The sequence below is a fragment of the Pinus tabuliformis genome, chromosome 4_2, assembly GCF_031772625.1.
Source record: "Pinus tabuliformis cultivar Carrire ecotype Pingquan chromosome 4_2, CPIR1, whole genome shotgun sequence".
NCBI classification, from domain to species: Eukaryota; Viridiplantae; Streptophyta; class Pinopsida; order Pinales; family Pinaceae; genus Pinus; species Pinus tabuliformis.
This window is the reverse complement of record NC_142304.1, coordinates 781,194,851-781,215,835: the sequence shown is the minus strand read 5'-3', so window position 1 is coordinate 781,215,835 and position 20,985 is coordinate 781,194,851. Positions and strand designations below refer to the sequence as shown.

Sequence of the window (20,985 nt, the reverse complement as noted above, 5' to 3'; positions counted from 1 at the left end):
GACCAATTTATGTCAGAATATTCAAGAAAATATCGCTCTCCAACAATGGAGTGTTGAGGACTTCCCTACTCAGGCACAGGAACAGAGCATATGGGACAACTGGAAATTAAAGCTCCCACAAGCTCAAATTGATCCCAACAAAGCAAGCATTATCAACAAGCAACCATGACATTGGAACCCCCTCCAACAAATGTGATCAAACTAAATTTTGATGGGGCCTCAAAAGGAAACCCAGGCAAAGCAGGACATGGTGGAATCTTTAGAGATCAAGAAGGCTGACCTCTACTAATATACTTTGGTTCAATTCGATGGAACACAAATAACTCTGCAGAACTGAAATGATTGTGGCAGGGTATGAACCTAGCGCATCAACATAATTTTCATCCTATTATAATAGAAGGGGACTCCCAAATTCTTATACACATGGTTACCCAAATTCAACTAGCAACCATAGCTTCGAGAGTCTCTACCAGCTGGAGACTAGTGGCTCGGCTAGCACTAATAGAGCAATGGATGAAAAATAGACGTTCAACCAACTTCACTCACATCAAAAGAGAAAACAACAAGGTTGCCGATCTTTCAGCAAACATACAATTTGAACATGATTAGGTTCTACAATAGGGAACAATCAATATTTTACATGACCAAGCTCAATTACAAGCCTGCACTGACCTGGTGCACAAGGAAGCACATCACCTGGATGCGGGTGCCCAACAAAGACAGTAAGGTGGCGAAAAAATGGGATGGCATGTGGCCAACCCACATGGTCCTCCGTAATCTGGCACATCAGTCTAAAAATGGCATTAACACCAGCCATAAATGGAATTTACGGGGGTGTCGTCTTCAATTAGTCTGCAACTACCCACCTCGGCTCTACAAAAAAATGACTTCCGGTGATAATCATACCACTGCACCTGTCCATTATCCTCTGCTTCGGCAATGTCTCTGCCCTCAGGTAGTTGCTGAACCCAGTTCTCACACTACCACCGGGAGGCACTACCACTTCCTCTGCTGCATTGATTTAGGCTCAGGAACTCACTTCACTCAAAGCCTGGCTTGCCATTTCGTCTTCCACATAGCCTCTACAGCTAGTTCCTCCTCTGAGCTGCACATAAATTCTACTGATCTCCTGCATCACTCTAAGCCTAATCTCGGAAGAAACTATCAAACTTATGGTGCCAACATGCTGAGAACGTGTCATCGCATGCACAGTCGCAGGGGAGGAAGTAGAGGATGCTTGACTCGTCCCCCTCATTATTCGATTTCTGATTCCACTTCCTCTCTAGCCCAGCAGACTACAGGGTACTACCCAAACACCCGTAGTGGAAGAGGCCACTCTCGTTTTCACTGCGTCCATCCGACGCCCCCTGTGTCTCCTCCTAGTGGCATTCCTTCCAATTCTGGTTCGCCTACCAGGGGCATTCCTTCCAATCCACAACCGCATCTCCATTCTGCCCAATTCACCTTTCGTTCATCCATGATTAGGCCCATCATCACTGCCACCATCTCCATAACCTTTCACAAGACGGAGCAAGCAATTGAGGGTGGACACCATTCCAGAAAAATTGAGGAGAATCCCATTGAAGGTGGTGGCCACACCAGAGCAGAACCAGCCATGGTTCAGATGAGCACCCATAGCGTAGGGATGCGACAAACTAGGAAGGAGATGAGACAAACGGGGAAGAAGACAGACTAGGACCAGCATGAAGAAGAAGATGTGGATCCTTACCACTGTTTTATCGAGGAGGAACAACCAATGCAAAATGGCAGACAACACGGAGGCTTCACAATAGGTAGGTGTCGACATGGAGAATTACAGGTGCTTCATCATGTAGGAACACCCATCGTCTCCGCCTCACACCTAATCAACCATTCTGCTTGCCACGTGTTTGCCACACAGCCTGCCACACAGCTTGCCACGTGCCTGCTTTTCTCAAGTTTTGGGAATTCTGCTTTCTAGTTTCTTTTAGGTGGGTTCTCGAAAAACTGCTAGTATCTGGTTACTTGGTTGGTTTTTGTTTCACCTTGAAAAATTGATAAAAATTGTGCGCAATTGTTGGTTTCCCCTGCGTGGGCAGCAAGTTAATTTTTGCAATTGTTTTATGATTCGCACTGGTTTCTCTATTTCTGCTTTTTTTCCCAACACTCAGGCATGGATATGCATAGGCTAAAGCCTCAATGTACAATATTTTTTCACTAATAGAATTAGCCTAATTTAGGAAAAAAATTTGAGTAATAGAATTAGCCAAACCTAGAAAAAAAATATATATATAAAATAATTATCCAGCGTTTTAATAATCTTTGAATAATATTAAATCTATTTTTTGAATAATAATATAAAATAATTTAGTGTTCTGATAATCTTTAAATTTAGTCTTTGAATATTATAACCTAGTTGTTTTTAGTGAGAATTTTTGAAAGTTTTTTTTGTTAGGTTTTTCGGTCTAATTTCTCTAAAATCTAGCAAGAATATATTTAAATCGCAAGTTTGATAGACAATCCTTGCACAAGCAAAGTGCTCTAGGTTTTTTCAAAGTGTTAAATCCATACATAAGATCAAAAACAATTAATTTACATAACATAAACCAAAATTTTACCTCAAATTTTTTTCCTTTTAAATTCTGACACGAAAAAGTCTAATAAATCACACTAAATATAACACCTATTGCTCAGATAAAAAAATATTGACAAACTACTCCACAATCAAGCTGCTATAGTTCGAGAAAAATATTAATTATATATGATGATGCACGAATGTAGATTTCTCGTCCATAAAGCCTCTGACTAACGTGTAAACTATGTCATCAATTAACCCTGCAATCTCTCCATTATCGGTTCAAGCTGTGGCAGGCTGTACTTTAAAAAATTGATGGACTATTCTGTATTTTAAATTTCTTTTTGGTTAAAATTGGCATGAAAAAGTCAAAAGTTAGATAATGATTTTTTATATTTTAAATTTCAGCCGCACATAAGTTAAAATACTGCTTAATCAAAATTCGATATGGCCAAATAAAATCAGAGTTAGGATTATTAAATTATCATCCATATGAAATTTGTGTAATATGAGTATATGTCAAAGGCAAATTTCAAATATTTCGAAAATAAAAAATACATGACTATATATCAATGACAGATTTAAAATAATACATGAGAATATATGAATGACAGATTTAAAATATTTAGAAAATCTAAGAGATATAAATAAAGTGAAATAAAAAGTGGTTAATTTTTAATAAATTTATAACTGTAATTTAAATTTCTCAAAGGTTTAGAAAAATCATATTGAAATTTTTATTATTTTTGGGAGAATTTGTATCTTACCTTCTTTTTCATCCCTGCAAAAAACAAAGTCAAATTAGAATTTTTTTGCAAATTAGAATTTGGGAAGTCTATATATAGGTGGCCCTCGGTGTGAAATAGCTCTATTTCTATGAACATAAAATATATTAAAATAAATATAACAAATTTTCTATATTAAAAAAAATACGAGTGGTGGTCAGTAGACTAAATAATTACCTAAAAGTGAAATAAAATAAAATATTTATATTCAATTTTTAATCACAAAATAAACCAAATAAACAATTGAGTACAAATGATCTCTTATAAGAAAAATACATGAAATATAAAAAATACCCTACATAAACATTACTGCTAAAACTGGGCAGATTTTACCGTTATAGTAGTGCTTCAATTTATAGAGCATGTGTCGTATGGCAACCGCAGCCGTGTCGCTGTGCAGATTTTACTACTGAAAGATCGAGGATTTGTTAATGCTCCAAAACTATACGGCCAAGTGGCCGCTGCAGAGGTCCTAAAATCCGCGCAGGCTAAGATTTGTACCATTATTTGTCCCATTATTTCGGATTTTGTTTCAATTTACTTCTTTTATGTTTTGGAATTTTATCAAAAATCTGTTATACAACTGCATTTTTAAATAGAAAAAAGAAAACTAAAAAATTTAAAAGCTTACGGGAGCCTCGAATTATCCCGATGAAAAATTGAAACAACAGACAGAGAGAACCGAAGAACATGATGAAAGAAATGTAAGTGTGGAGAGAAGTTTGGAAGGAGAAGGAGAAGGCCGAGTCAAAGAGCAGTCGCTGCGAGAAGGAGAGGTGTTGCCTCCATTACCTCAAGATAAAGGGCTTGTACCAGCTCCTCTGCAACTCCTATGTCCTCTTGACTCATTACCACATGTACTGCCCTTATTGTCTAGATGACTGCAGTAGCTTTGCCCAGGGTCTCTTGAAATTCTCCGCCTGTCCTCGTAACGTCTAGGTCAATTGGCATCACATGGCGGCCGCGACCCTCCCCAAGGTAATGCCCATGAGCGAACCCTTCCTATGTCTGCACTGCCAGAACCCTAATTCGCATGTCATGCCATTTGCGCAGCCACAGGCAAGGCCTAGACAAGGCCCCCAACAAGAAGCTCAAGGGCGCCCACGGTTGCTCTGTTAACTCCCAGTCGGATTTTCTCTCGGCCAAAGTGGTTTTAATCACGGTTAGAATTTCATTCGGTTCAATTCACGGGGTCGCGGTAACTGCGAGCGTGGAGGCCTGGAAGAGGGCCATGAAGGTCACTCAGCTGAGGAAGGAGGCTAAAGAGGTCATCCACACAGTGCTCAATGTAGCCATCGAGGAAGAGCCTAAAGCGCATGCAACCAATTCTTTACATACATGTATACCATACTTGATATTCTACATGTATACCACACTTCATAATCTTGAGTTGTTGCACAGCGTTGTTACTGTAACCACTTGTAACGAACTTACTATAACTGCTTATGATATCTGAAATTACTATAATTATTTATGATATGCGACATCCCACGATGAGAATCTGTTTAATCGTTTAACATCTCATTAAACGCTGCAAAATTGTTTAACATCTCATTAAACGCTGCAAAATTGTATACGGTGATAGTTAGGTGAGTTCATTTCAAAGAGAAAGGCCTTACTTACCACGTAATTAATTAAGAAGAAAAAGAACAAACTTCAATATAAGTCATCTTGAACCCTTCCTCAAAAGTGGTCATTGTTAAAAATATTTGTAAAAATTAAAAAAATAAATTTAAATGGAAAATAAAAACATTTTAAATATTTATTTATTATATTCAACATGGAAATTTTTAAATTAACGAAATTTTTAATAATGTGTTTTATCTAAGGTTTTCTAGGTATTAGTTTTTCTTTTTGATATCATAAGACTTCAAAAAAAAATTAAGATTGTTCACAAAAGAAATATTAGCATTTTTTAAAAGTAAGAGGAATAGTGGAAAAAATGTAATGTTAGTATTGTTATGTGATGTATTGTGTTAAATTATATAAAAAAATAAAATAAAATTAATAATTAAAATAAAACAACAAAAATTAAATTTGATCATTTTTTGGCTCTAGGTTTTGGTAACAAGTGATCAAATCTCTTGAGGTACTAATGTTTTTTAGAATGAAAAAATATTTGATCCTCTTGGTGCTTGGTAGATTGTTATGTTATGTACTATGTCAAACTATATAAAAAATAAAATAAAATAAATAATTAAAATAAAATGAGGGAAAGTAAATTTGGTCATTTTTGGGCTTGAGGTTTTGGCAACAAGTTTAAAGAGCGATCAAATCTCTTGAGGTACCAATGTTTTTTAGAATGAAAAGATATTTGATCCTCTTGGTGTTTGGTAGATCGGGAGTTGAGATGAAACTGGATGGTATATAATAGAATAGTATTGTGATGTATGCATCATTTATCTATTGGAATTATATTTTACAATTCCAATTCAAATCAACTAGTCATCCTCTTGTTATATTGGGAATTCAAGATGAAATTCCTTGGTTGTGGTGAATCTTTTTCCACCTCATAGAGGATAAATTATTCAAATACCAATCGACTCTCTATCCTTTAGTTGCTTGGATTTACAAATGATACTTACCAATAGTTTATGACTCCACATGCTAATTTTTTCTCTACCTACTCCACTTGTTGGTATTTGCTGTTTGGATTTATGAATGGTACATGCATGTTTTCTTTATACCTACTCTATATGAACACAAAGTAATGAGCATAGGAATCAAATTGATTCCTTGTTATTTTTAATTACGTTTACACTTACAACTTTTCTTATTATTAATTAAGTAATTCCATTTCCAACAATTTGAAAAAAATCTTCATAAAATTTAAAAGATTAATAATTTGGTTTTAGGCTTTTTATCCTTTTAAATGAAATCAAGTTGTGATCTCAAGAGTAAAATTTATATTATAATCATAGTTTACAAAATTAGAAAGGTAAGTTTATGTGCTATTTTTTAGTCAAATTTATAAAAAATTAACTGAATTTAATTATTTTTTATCCAAATTTTTTTACTAAAGCCTTTTCCAACCACATTAAAAAACACAGTCTCCTCGAAGTGTAGATGTGATCGTTCAACCTTAAAAAGTGTTTGCGCCAAAGTTTTTTGAGCCAAATATTCAAAAGCATCCATGTTTGTACGCAACATGGACAAGATCTGTCTTTGCATCTGTACAAGCCTAAATAAACTCCACAATGAAAGAACACAATGAAAGAGCATCATATTAATTATAAAATTACTTATTTATACATGTTCAATCTAGGTACGCGATAGCTGTATCTTAGTAACTTATTAACCATAAAAACGGAATGTAAAACTAATTACATATTATACAATATACAATAATAATCCTGAAGGATTAGTTAACATTCCCCCCTTAATCCAAAGGGACATATGACATGTTGAGTAACATTATGGACTTTTCAAACTTTTCACGTCCGAGTGGCTTTGTAAATATGTTTGTGATCTGCTCTAAAGTTGGATAATGTGTTAGATGAATAACTTTGGCCTCTACATAATGTCGAATCAAGTGACATTTGGTGTTAATATGATTTCTTGGATCATGAAACTTGGGTTTCTTGGCTAACTGAATTGCAGAAGAGTTGTCAACGAGTAGTGGAGTTGAAACCTTTTGTTTCTCCTACAAGTCTTCAAGTATTTTGCAAGGCCAAATGATTGCTTTTGTAGCTTGAGTTGCTGCAACATATTTGGCTTCGGTGGTAGAATCAGCAGGAACAGATTGCTTGCATGATATCTAACTGATGGTTTCTTTTCCAAGACTCATCAAATAACCAGAAGTAGAGATTCCATTACCCTTATCTCCATCAAAATTAGAATTTGAATAGCCGGTGAGATGGAAATCTACAACTTTGAAATATTTGATACCATATGTTTGAGTGCCTTTCAAATACTTGAGCACTCACTTTGTTGCATTCCAATGACCTTCACATGGATTATGCATGAACCTTGAAAGTATCCCTACAAAAAAAGCTATGCTAGGTCGAGTCGTAGTTAGAAAATTCAAACTTACAACAAGTTTCCTATACTTTGTTGGATCTTCAAACATACTTCCTTCAGTGGAAGTAAGCTTCAAATTCTTATCCATAGGAGTAACGACAAGGTTACAATCCTGTATCCCAAATATACCCAATAGTTTTCCAATATATTTTTTTATGATAAATGAAAATATATTTGGGTTTCTGATCAACTTCAATCCCTAAATAATAATGTAATAAACACAAATATATCATGTCAACTTTTTTTAATAATTCTCTTTTAATAGACGCTATATAGTCATCATTGTTTCATGTGATCATCAAATCATCTATATACACAACAAAATATGCAACTGACTTTCTAATTTTCTTAACAAAAAGAGTTTCATCTTCTAGATCAAATAACTTGTAATTCAACTCGAGAAGGTGTTCAGTTAAATTTTCATACAATGCACGAGATGCTTGTTTAAGTCCATACAAAGCCTTAACCAATTTGCATACCCTTTTCTCTTTGCCTTCAACAGAAAAACCATTAGGCTTAAACATGTAAACATCCTCCTTCAAATCATCATTCAAAAAAGTTTTTTTAACATCCATATGGTGTATCTTCCAGCTATTCTGAGCTACAAGAGAAAACTGAGTTCTAATTGTGCCCCATTTTGTTTTAGGAGCAAATGTCTCTGTGTAGTCCACACATTCCTTTTGAGCGTAACCTTTTGCTACAAGTCTTGCCTTATATTTATCAATCGAACCATCTACTTTGTATTTGATCTTATGCACCCATTTGCAACCAATGGGTTTGACACCTGCAGGAGGATCCACTGCCCTCCAAGTTCCATTCTTAATAAGTGCTTCATATTCATTTTTCATTTCATCCTTCCATTCATCACAATTAGTAGCTTCTTCAAAAAAATTAGGTTTGCTAATTGTACAATGACTGAATTCATAGTCATGAGAAACATTACCTAAATCACCTTTATAAGACATTCCTATTTGAAAATCATCATACTTGCTTGGAACTTTTCGAGCACATGTAGATCTTCGTAAAGGTTTCTGAAATGGTTGTGGTGGTTGCTCATATTTAAAAACAGGCTCAAGAATATGCTCTTTAAGAGCAATTTCTGGTCCTGCGAAAACATTACTATCATCTAAATTTTCTTCAGCAATAACATTCTCATGAGTCAAAGATGGAAGAACCACAACCATATCCAGAATGGGAACCCCCCCTTTAGCGTGTGGAACAACATTATCAAATTCAAAATATAACTTCTTAGATGCAAATTTCTCCAAATGAGTCAGTTTCTTATCAACAGTGGAATTACTTTTATCCGAGTCAAGGAAAATAACATCTCTAGAAAGAATGAACTTCTTGTTCGCCTCATCATACAATCTATAAGCTTTGGAAGTAGCATAATATCCCAAGTAAAGACATTTGCGACTCCTAGCACCCAACTTGTTGAGCTGATGTTTAGGAATTAATGCATAGCATAGAGAATCAAAGACTCTAAAATGTTGAACAATAGGAAGTCAATTATACCAAATTTCATAAGGAGATTTATTATTGATCACAGAAGATGAACAATGATTGCGAATATAAGTTACACAAAGCAATTATTCTCCCCAAAACATCAACTTAGCATTCTTAAAGAACATCATAGATCTAACCATATTAAGAAAAGTTCTATTAATACGTTATGCAATGCCAATATGTTGTGGATTATAAGGTACGCTAGTCTGATGTTTGATTCCATTGTCCTTCAAATATTGTTCAAAAAAATGAGAAGTGTACTCACCACCATTATCAATTTTGAGAATGCCTATATTCTGTTGAGCTTAATTTTTAATCATGAAATGATTTTTTTAAAAACATCAAACACTTGTGACTTATTCTTAAACAAATATATTCAACACATTCTCGAGTAATCATCAATAAGTGTAAGCACATATTTATTTCCATTTGTAGTTGCAACATGCATAGGTCAACGTAAATATGAATTTATGAGACCTAATTTTCATGAAGATATGAAAGAAGAACTATGAAAAGGTTGTTTACAATGCTTTACTGTAATACAAGCATCACAAGGTATAATATTTCTTGGAACTGTCGGAAGACCTTTAATAGCTTGCTTTTTCATAATTTTGATGCTGCCATAATTGATGTGATGAAATCGATCATGCCAAAACAAGTTGGGAGACAGGATATCACTTTGCTGTGCCAAAAGAACAAAATTTTCACGATAATTAGTAGATGAAGTACCATTTAATTTTAAAAGCGTACCTTCTTCCACACCGGTCATAACAACTGCATGATGAGATACTCTTCTTATCTCGATGATGCCATCAAACATATGAATAGAATGCCCCTGCTACCGAATATGGATAAGAGACATCAAATTTCATTCAAACTGTGGAATATAAGGTACATACTATAGAACATAATCTGCAAAATACGATATCTTCAAATGAATAGACTCAATGTCATATGGTTTAATTTGAGACTTGTCAGCAAAGTAAATAACACCATCAATATCATCATTAAATGTTTCAAAAAAATCTCACCCAAAAATCATATGAAAAGTGGCTCCTGAATCCAAAATCCAACTATCTTGCCATGAAGAAAATGCATTGTTGAAAACATCATTCATATTAAAATTACAGTGAGCAACAATGTAATGTGCAGACTCTGATGATTTTCCCTTATCTGGTGGTGGTTTATCTTTCTCTTCATTTAATTGTCATTTCCTTTCACTAACTTTCTTGCAAGGGATTTTAAAGTTAGTATAAGTATGACCAATTTTACCACATCTAAAACATTTGATAGCTGGTCTATCATTAAAATTCCTTTGTTGTCTATCATTTTGTTGACTGTCTCCTTGATCATTCCCCCCCTGCCTCTATAATTTCTCCTACCATGATCTCTACTACTTTTATCACCTCTAGAAGTTTCAGCATGAGACTTATGATCCTTTTGTGCAAGGCACAAAGTTTCTACATTAGAGTTAGGTGGTGCCTCTTTCTTCCCAAAAGCTTTTTCTCTCTAAGCTATTTTTCTTACTAGTTTATCAAATGTAATGTATTTTAGCTTCCCACTAGCTTGGCGAGATTCCAAATAGTTTGAATAGACAGGGTGAATGACTTTTATAAAAGTTTTAAGTTCTAAATATACCTTAATTCGAGTGGCTTCTATATCATGAAAAATGGATTTTATTTCAGAGGAACTCTTCAAAGGATCATTATCCTTCATCTCCAAATTAAACAACTTTAACAATAACTAAATATTTTCGAGTTCTGAGTGTGAATCATACAATTCTTTCAACTTCTTTAGTGCTTCGAATGTAGTACCACAAGAAACGATATATCTGCTTACCTATTTTGTCACTGATGCAGTTATTAATGCATATGCCTTGTTGTCTTTTGTCTCCAAAATTGCATGCTACTTCTCATTATCAGGTGGCTCTCGTGAAATTTATTTTCCATCACTATCCTTCTTGCCTTGACAAACTTCCCACAAATCATTAAAAAAAAGGGCACTTTTAAGCTTTCTAAACCACTCTTGATAATTTTCCTTTCCATTAAGAACAACTCCAACTATGGAAACTATTGAAGTCATAATTGTTATGTAGCTAAATATTCTTCAAATCCCTTCAAATTCAAAATATATGCAATACTTTTGAAAAGATATAAATTCGCTTCTCCTCTTGTTTTAACAAAGTGGTCTTTGTGGTTTAGTGGTAATTTTCAAAAATAGCTTAGAAAAGAGCTAAGTTCAAATCCTATTAGCCTCCAAAAATAGATTTTATTTTAACAATGGCCTCTTAAAAAAATATGTATTTCAAATCACTAGAAAATTGACCACTCTTCAATTAAAAGTTTTATTCAAGCCACCAGAATATATATACTTCATTTTAAGTATCCTTCACAAATTTATTTGCTGCAGTAAATATAAATATACTCCTTCAGAAATTTTACTCTCATTAAACTCATGTTTACTGCGATAAATGAAAAAAGTATCCTTAAGAAATTTCACTGTGATTAAACTCTTGTTTACTTCGTAAATGCAAATACTATCTTTTAGAAATTTCACTGCATGTATGCAAAAACTATCCTTAAGAAATTTTACAATGATTAAATTCTTGTTTACTTTTGTAAATGCAAATACTATCTTTCAGAAATTTCACTGCATGTAAACTCCTGTTTGATGTAGTAAATGCAAATAAAGCCTCCCAAAATTAAAACAACAAGTGGCCCTTAGATGCATGGAACTTAAACTTTTAGTAAACAATCCAGCAATTATTGGTACTTGACTTAGTATTGGAAATTTTTATTCTAACTTCCAATGATATATTAAAAAAAAATATGCCACTCAATTTCTCCAATCATCTTTCATTATGACTGAAAGATATGAAACTTATAGAGAGTCAATAGTTTGGGCATCCCACTGGATTAATCTTCTGTTGCACTCTATCTTCAGAGTCTTCACGCTTCGCATATCCTTTATGCCATAGACTTCAAATACATGGATTTTAGGAACAACTCAATCAGGCCTCTGATACCACTGTACAAGCCCAAATAAACTCCACAATGAAAGAAAACAATGAAAGAGCGTCATGTTAATGATAAAATTACTTATTTACACATGTGCAATCTAGGTACAAGATAGATGTGTCTTGGTAACTTATTATCCATAAAAATGGAATGTAAAACTAATTACATATTATACAATAACAATCTCGAAGGATTAGTTAACAACATCTAGAAAAATGATATGTGAAATTGATAATTTTCATATATTTTCATTTGAAATATTTTGAAGTCAAGCGAGGCACAACAACCACACAAATAATAAGGATTAAGATGAATGTTACATGGTTTCAGACATGGATTCCACCTAACACACACTCAACATTACTCACTTTTGATTCCACCTAGCACACACTCAAATTGGATTCCAACCATTACCTCATTTTCTGGAAGTCGGAGTTATCATCAACAAACTTTTTTTCTTAGACTTTATGTAAAAGAAAGGTGCACTCATTTCCATACATCCCTCCACTTGAGTGGAGTTTGTTGGTCAAATGAGGCATTGGGAACCCATGTGTAAGAGGGTTGAACAAGAACAAAGGCCCAAATGAAGAGAAGCTTAAAATCATGAAGGATTGATTCTCCTATATGTGATCACTCTACCAAGTCTTTTCCATCAGGCTAGAAATTCCTTAATCAAGTTGAGATCACCTTGCTAAAGATGAGATCAAGCTATAGGATTACTAAAATATTGTTATTCCATCTAACATATTAGGGATGGCTAAGGCATAAGTTTATCCTAGTTGTGAATTATATCTATATATAACTATAAATTTGTCAATGTTATACAAATATTAATATTCATCATTAATATAATATTTCTTTAAAATATATATATTTTCAAATTTAAATTTAAATTAATATTTTTATATTTAATATTTTTGAATTTTATCCATTTTAAGATAAATATGTTGCTAAATAATTGATGTATTTAATTGTTTTATGTTAGATACTTTAAAATATCTTTGTTGATATAACTCTATTTTGAACATATCATAGTTTAAAATAATATATGAAAATAAGGAACCAATTTTGGAATCATAGTAGAAACTGTAAATTTATTTGTCTTAGTTTGGAAATGTTTCCAATTATCTACAAGCTCTTTGAATGATGATAAATCAATAGGTAGTTAAAAGCGATGATTTCTCTTAGTTGATAATTACTTGTAAAATTATTGTTGTCTTATTATTATACATTTATATTCTTATTTTCATCAAACAATTACCAAAATATAAAATATGAAGATTATAGAGACCAAAAGGCACAAGATATAGGCTCCAAGGCAAGGTGAAAACCCCAAAAGGGAGGACCAACAAAGTTTCTCCTCTTCTTATAGAACCTGATCAAAGTGAGAAATATGAGACCCAAGACCATGACCAAAATTCCAACCCTTTAAGAAGCCAAGTCAAGCCCTCCAAAATCATCAATTTAGTCATAGGAATAACATCAAACTCAATCACAGTAGTTTGTACCCACTTCAATTCATATGCCATAAGGGATTCACTTTTATCTTGGATTATTTATAACAAAAAACTTGTATTTAATTCAGACCATCTTTCATAAAGGGCTTGCATCATCTTGCATAATTTCAAAGTATTTCCACATAAAAGTTTGCATTCCTTTATAGATATATAGTCTTAAGGAGCTCACACTTCTTCACAAAAATAATCTCTGAACTTCACACCATTTTACCACAAGAATCATCATAAAAGAGCATTAATTGCTTGTCGAATTATGGGGGACATATGGCAATACATAGTTCTTATAACATGAAAAAAGGCTAATGTGTTGGGTGAGTTGACTTGTGATGCAAGAGGGCCGACTTGTCTCCTTAAGGTGGATTAACCCAAAATACATCCTAAAAATTATTTTCTCTTTTCCTTCACATGAAGAACATATAGTAATTTGACTCAACAAATTCTAGAAGCGTGAAGAACATTCTTAACTAATGAAACAATACTAAAATTCCCTATTCCTCTCTTTATTCTTTTTTATTTTTACATAAAATACATGATGATACAAATTATGAAGACCAGAGCTAGTTACATTTTCCAACACTCCCTCTTAACCAAGGAGGTATTAATAATTTCACAACTAGTATAACGATACTCTAAAAATTAATAGTTCTCCTAAGAAGACCCGAATTGATAAGGAATCTTTAAGCATCAACATCATGACCAACATTGTCAAATTGGAATATAGCAAGGCCTTGACTAACAAGCTCTAACTCTCCACAAGATTAAAACATAATGTTGAGAGGCATACATATGGACATTTTGATGATGCTAGATACCGCAAACATACATGGGGTCTCCCCTATGTGAAGTCCAAATTGCACCTCACACCATTTAGAGTAGGATCCCAATTCGGGGTATTGGCTTGGCCACCATAACTCAAGGTTTTCCTTGGTTGCAACAAAGGAAATAAGAGACTACACACATATCCTTTGAAAACAGCATGCAAGTTGGTACTGTGAAACACCAATTGCAATGTGTAAAATGATACTTTCACAGAAGGGGAGACAAGAGTGAGTCTCTGGAAGGAATGTAATAATACTAACCTAGGAGAGACACATGAGAGAAAGAAAAGATTTGTTAGTTATCTAGCGAAATAGTTCACATAGACACAACAATCATTAAAGAAAATACAACACACATTCAAGAAGATAAGTACCAAAGCCAGTGAAGTTTTTCAATTTCCTTGGTATATGTGAACATAACATATACCTCAAACATATAAATAATAGTCTTACAACATTCACAATACATGTATGAAAATATGTTGGCTCAATGAGCTTCTAGTAATTAAGCGAAATATCCAAGTACATAGTTACAATGGTGAGGAACTAGTTCCAATAGTTGAACATAAAGTCACTTATTGCTTCTCCAAGGAATGATATTCTCTCCTATGCCAATTTAGAGAAGCCAAAGATAGCTCTCAAAAGCCCAAGCCTCCAAAATCCCTTTGCTTGAGTTATGGGGTTCCTTTTATAACAAGAGGAATTATCTTTCATCGCCCCTTATCACTCTTGAGCTACCTTCATGACTCCTGGACTCCTAAGTGACCTTTGAACTTATATTGACTCTTTGGTCCATATGTGACCTTTGATATTCCACATGTGACTCATGGAATTCCACACATTTACATTGCGTTATTTTCTTGAAAATGCATCAGTACATTCCACATGATGATGAGGCAAGATACATTAACACATATGGAATTATGATGACAACTTGTACAAGCCATGATTTGGAAATGAAGACTATGAATTTTCATGATGATGTGGCAATGCAAAGTTGCTCTTCTTGCAGCTATGTCTTATACTCTTGATGGTAGATCTGATTTGTACTTCATTTTCATGAAATATCTATTTTTTATTTCATCTTTAGCCTCCACAGGGTCTTGGATCAACATTAGGACCTTTTGAGTCATCTTGAAATGTCTTCTTTCCATCATGGATCAAGATCTAATACATGTATTCATGACGGTTCTTATTTGTGCCTCTTCTCTGTAAGTGATTCTTTGCTTCTACTTTCCTGTATTCCTTAAGCATAATATTGTCATGTGTTGAGGAGGTACACCTGATAATAAAGTTCACTCATGACAAGGAAAGATCAATATTGAACTCAATTATCCTATATCTACCTTACTCATTAAAGGAGTTTCTTATGATGGGCTTATGAAAGGACTGAGAGAGGAAGGCTTATTGAGGATGGCATAGTTGAGCTTTGCAGTTGTTGGGGAAGGCACCATCGCTCACTAGAATTGTGGCATGCACTATATGGAGGCCTCTTCAGGCTCTAGTGTAGTGGGCAAGTGAAAGAAGTATATGTGATGAGCTTAGTGACTAGAACTATGTTCTGCACTATGCTTAAGGGAGGAGGAGGTAGTGACAAAACGGGTGAGATTTGCAATGAGCATATGATGACTCCAATGCTCACTAAAACTTCGATACGCACTAAGGAAGAAATGTAGAACAAGTATTGGGTGTAGTGAGGGGTTGTAGTCAACAGTGGGAACATGAATAGACATTTTAATTGCGCCATGTGTTTGTCAACTAGAAATCCACTCTTCTCCCTATGCTAGTGTAATTTACTCCTCTAGGGGATGTCTATAATAGGAGACTTCATAGTTCACTGAGGTAGGAAGCAGAAGGTATGTCACTTTGCCTAGGAGAGGTATAATGCATTGTGAGAGGGATGAGGTGTTTTATGGCATTGATTGCTTTTATAAAGGGCCACTATAAATTATCCATGTACTATATAAGGCATAATATCTCAAAACTCAGTGCATTGAGTCAGTAGAAGCAAGAAGAGTTAGGTGACTATGCTTTGAAGATTATGAATGTGCAACCATAGGAGGTGATATTAAGAAATACATAATGTACAATTCTACGAGAGAGAGATCTCATCAATAATTCTCATGAACATGTAGTTCACATCACCTGGTGAAGTGTTGATACTAATCGAGGTGGCTCCAAACACACTCACAATCTAGAAATAGATCAAAAATAAAAGTGGTAAGATGGAAGCAAAACCAGAAGCAGATCGTAGTTCTCGTAACCCTAATTCCTATTATACGAACAACACTCAAATCCAAGTTAGTATGGTCAAGTTACTCGTTGTAAAAGTTTGAGTCAAACTTGGCCAAGCGGTAACCTTAAGGAGGCAACAATTTGGGAGAGTCCCAACACATAATCTGACCACCGAAACAGGAAAATTTGTTGAATGGTTAATTTTCCCAGTTACCCTTATTTTTTATAAGTTAGGAAATACCAATTTGTTGTTAAAAAAATAAAATTATGATGTTGGGTTGGTGGGCCACCAGCCCCCAAAACCACATCACATATCATATCTTGTGGTGGGTGGTCAAACTCCTCGACCAATAGAATCAATGAACAGTGTATGGACGTTGTAACCTTGTATTACAAATGTTATATTTATATTAGAACCAGCAATGATTGAACCCTCCCATCCTAGTGGGGCCGACCCGCCACCAAGGAACTTCCACAACCACGTAATAAATGCAATATATAATGCACCAACCATAAGAATTAAACACAAATAGTTAACCAAAATGATATAACATCACACTCCATTTGAAGTTATGAACACATTGTATTCAAACTTTTAACCAAATAAAACAAAACTTCGACATATTTTGGCAACCGCCTATGTAGAAAAAAATACAACTGCGCACCAAGTCTTGAGGGGCAGGGATTTGACCCCCCAAATTTGCAGCAACCAACACCTGCTTTAGCCAATCATCCAAACGGCCATATTGTAAAGTCCATCCTCAAAATTATTTATACCTCACTTTTGTTCAATTGACCAAAGGATCAGAGGACGAGAACTGTCATTCAAAACTGTGACACTTGAGCACCCAATGGAACTATGCCACAATGAAACCGTGATCCCATGGAACCATAACCTGGGGTGAAACCTTACCTTAAAGTTGCAGTGGAATCATGAACCGGGATTCCATCTAGATGCCAAAAAAGATTCATTAGAAGGCCAGAGGTGCTAGTGATAGAATTGGATATGTGGATAGTCATTTTTGCATGTTTTCTCGCCAAGAGTCCAATGATGCAGTCAGAATCCTCATTCAAGCAGTGGATTTTATGAGCATCTTCAAGGGTGAATCCTTGGAGGAATCTTCAAGACTCCCAAGGGCCGATATTTTGACAGTGTTAGAATTGAATAGTTTATAGTTGATTTTATACAACTTATCACCAAGAGTTCAGTGGTGCAGTCCATTTTAGTAAATGAATTTTCATTTTCTTCCATATTCGAAACTGAATGTATATGATGTAGTTGTGTCATGCTTTTGTTTTGTTTTGTTGAGATGATGTTTGTATTGTTGAGATCCCTAATTTTTATTATGTTAAGCGATACTTGTTTGAAACATCATGTGAGATTATATTAGCTTGTCACGATGAAGGAATGCTTGCTTGAGTGAGAGTTCCAATAGGACCTCTCGTGGAGAGACATGCCATTCTTGTTGAGGGATTTTCCCATGTCAATGAGAGTTCCTGAGAACGTATCACGGAGATACATGCCACTCTGGTTGAGGGTATTAGCATTGTAATGAAAAATAACATGCCATATACATCATCATCATTTACATCATTCAATGAAGCAGCCTCCCCACTCTTGACACCAAGGCTCGGAGATGTAACCCACAGTGGGTGAACTCTATTATCAATGTGTTTTGTGTATGTGATTCGTTGATCGCCATTATGATTTCTTTCCTTTCCATCATCCATATGTGGTTGTTTTATGTTCTTTCACATGAAATTCTAACAAAATCACAAAAGTAAAAGGTATTGTTTAAGTCTGGTAGCTGATGAGATCCAGATCAAGTTTTGTATCAGAGTGGTCTTCTTGCTGATGCAAATTACGAATGTCAATGATTTAATGTGAAACAAGAAACAAAATGGAGGATGAAAAAGATATGCATGAAGCATTCTACAAGATTTCAAAAATGATGGACATAATGTATGAACCTTATGAGAAGAAAATGGCAAGAGAGGAATGGTAGAAAGAAAAAGCACAGGACGATGTTCCATCTACCCCCTTGAGTGAACATTCATATTCTTTTTTGTCTTCTCATCATTCAGATGAGAAAATAAGTCAGCGCCTTCAAGAAGAGAATGTTGAATTGAATAGGATTTTACGAGAAGAGAAAGAGGAGAAGTAGAAACTACAGCTTTAGTTACAAGTCGCGGAAGAGACCTTGGAAGAATTGAAGTGCAACAAAGGCTTATTGAAGGCATCCTCACCCATTTCAGAATCAATAGTTGAGGAAAACAATGTTGATCGTTCTTTAGTTTCACCTTCAAATGATTTTATATCTGTTGGAAATATGGAGGTACCCATTATAGGAATTGGCATGAGACTTCTTACCAAGATGGTGTATAAAGGAGGAGGACTTGTTGTTCATGGCTAAGGCATGACTCAACCAATGGAGGTTGTGAAAAGTCCTTGATTCACAGGTTTGGGATACACCAAAGGAGAGTGCTTAAAGGTGTCATAAGCTTCCGAGACATTATTGAAACCATTAAGGAAAGAGAATGATGGGAACACATCACTATCATCCCATGAAAATTCACATTGCAAAGGAAGAGCTAAGGCAAGCTCTCATCGCTATAATTGCACCAAAGAAAACTAGGAAAGGTATAACAAGTCTCAGTATTGTAAAGTTCATTTTGATTATAATCATGTTAACGATAAACGAAAATCATGGGATAGAAAAACATGTATTTTTTGTGGTCTACATAATCATGCGAGTGTTGAGTGTTGGAAGAGAATGGCAACAAGAAATAGGATGAGGTGTTGTAACATGTCAAGAGGATCTCCCCAGTAAGAAGTCCCAATTAGACCTAAGACCATTTGGTGTAGGAGTCCTAGCAGTGGGTCATAAGGTAATTTCTCGGCCGCGATATCATGCAGAGGCAAGTAGGATAAATTTTTTAGTAGCAAGGGAGTGACTGTTGCAGTGAGTCAAGGAAGATGTTTTAGAGGTTCCAACACATAAGGGGGGAGAGAATGGTGAAGGTGAGTTCTAGGTTGAAAGGGATTAGTCCCAACTCGGCTAGGAACGCACAACACAAAAGGACATACATAGCTTTCAGTGGACCAGTCCACTCGGATACGGTAGTCACAACATACAAGGTAAGATAACCTGTCCAACACTCATGGATCAATCTGAACAAGTGCAACGGTTGTTATAGAGAGGTTCATGCGAAAGGTTTGTCTGGTGTCTGGCGAAGCATTCAACATGGACGGTGACAATATTAACCACATATACAACAAATTTTCAAAAAGATTCATATAATTTCATGTGAATCAGTTCATACACAAATACATAATTTAAACAACATATATCATTAAAGAAACGAGAGCAATCCAACTACAATAACAACATATGCATGAAAATGTGTTGGCTCTCATTATATAAAGTGTAAATTACAATCATACAATACATGCATGTAAACCTGCTACCCCCATCAGTGAAATGCTACATCCACATCTGCCTGCTCCTCCAAAGAGATGTACTAGCTCTATGCAGTGGAGAAGCCAAGGCGCGTTACAATACTATCCAAGATTTCTTCAATATAGTCTTAGTAGAAGCTTGGATGACCAAAAGTCCTTACAATGAGTTATGAGGGACTATTTATAGCAAAGGGTGGGGTGACCCTTGACATTCCCCTTTGTGATAGTTCAACTACCCTCATGATTCTTCATTGTAGGTTTTAACCCCGTACAGAAATTACCTACATATGAATTCTAAAACACATAAAATAAACAATGCGAGAGCATAACACAAGAAACACATATACACAAAGATTTTCCCCTGGATCCCAAAATCGAGACTACCAGCTTGATTTTTCATTTTTTTTGCTTTCAATGCTACAATACATATTTATACATGTTGAAGCATCCAATACCATGGACTGAAAAACCATCGCGTCCAAAACCATGGACTGAAAACCATCGCATCCAAAAAAATGAGCAAAAATCATGCACAAAACCATAGGTGGGTCCGCCCAACCTAACATAGGTTCCAAAATCAAAATTTTCTTGGGCGCTGCCCCAAACTCCATAGAGTGGGGTTACTTGCACCCCTCAAACCCCCTGTGACCCCCCCACTACATAATCAGCGCAACAAAGGGGGGCTCCGCCGCCCCTCTAACCCCCTCATTAACTACATGGTCTAGTCGTGGAAAGAATATAACATAACTCGACATTCTCCCACTTGTTGTTTTCTTTCCATAGGGGGCCACAAGAAAGCTTAGTCATTTATCCATCCTTGCAACACCCATTATTTCTCTACACCAAGAGAACTTCTCAGAGCTCACAGATTTTTTCAATGCATCTATAGTATTCTTCAAAGTGTCCACCTTTACCAACAACATGTTTTTGTCTTCTATCATATCCCTCACAAAGTGATATTGAACATCAATGTTCTTTGTCTTTGAATGATATGCAGGGTTCTTTGCTAAGAAAATTGCACTTTGGCTATCATAGTCTATCCTTATAGCTCTCTGTACTAACCCCATACTTGA

At 35.1% G+C, this 20,985-nt stretch overlaps 1 pseudogene; it reads left to right on the top strand.

Moving 5' to 3' along the window:
• Positions 1-2,798: 2,798 nt before the first annotated feature.
• Positions 2,799-4,795, top strand: LOC149171979 (uncharacterized; annotated as a pseudogene).
• The last annotated feature ends 16,190 nt before the right edge of the window (positions 4,796-20,985 follow it).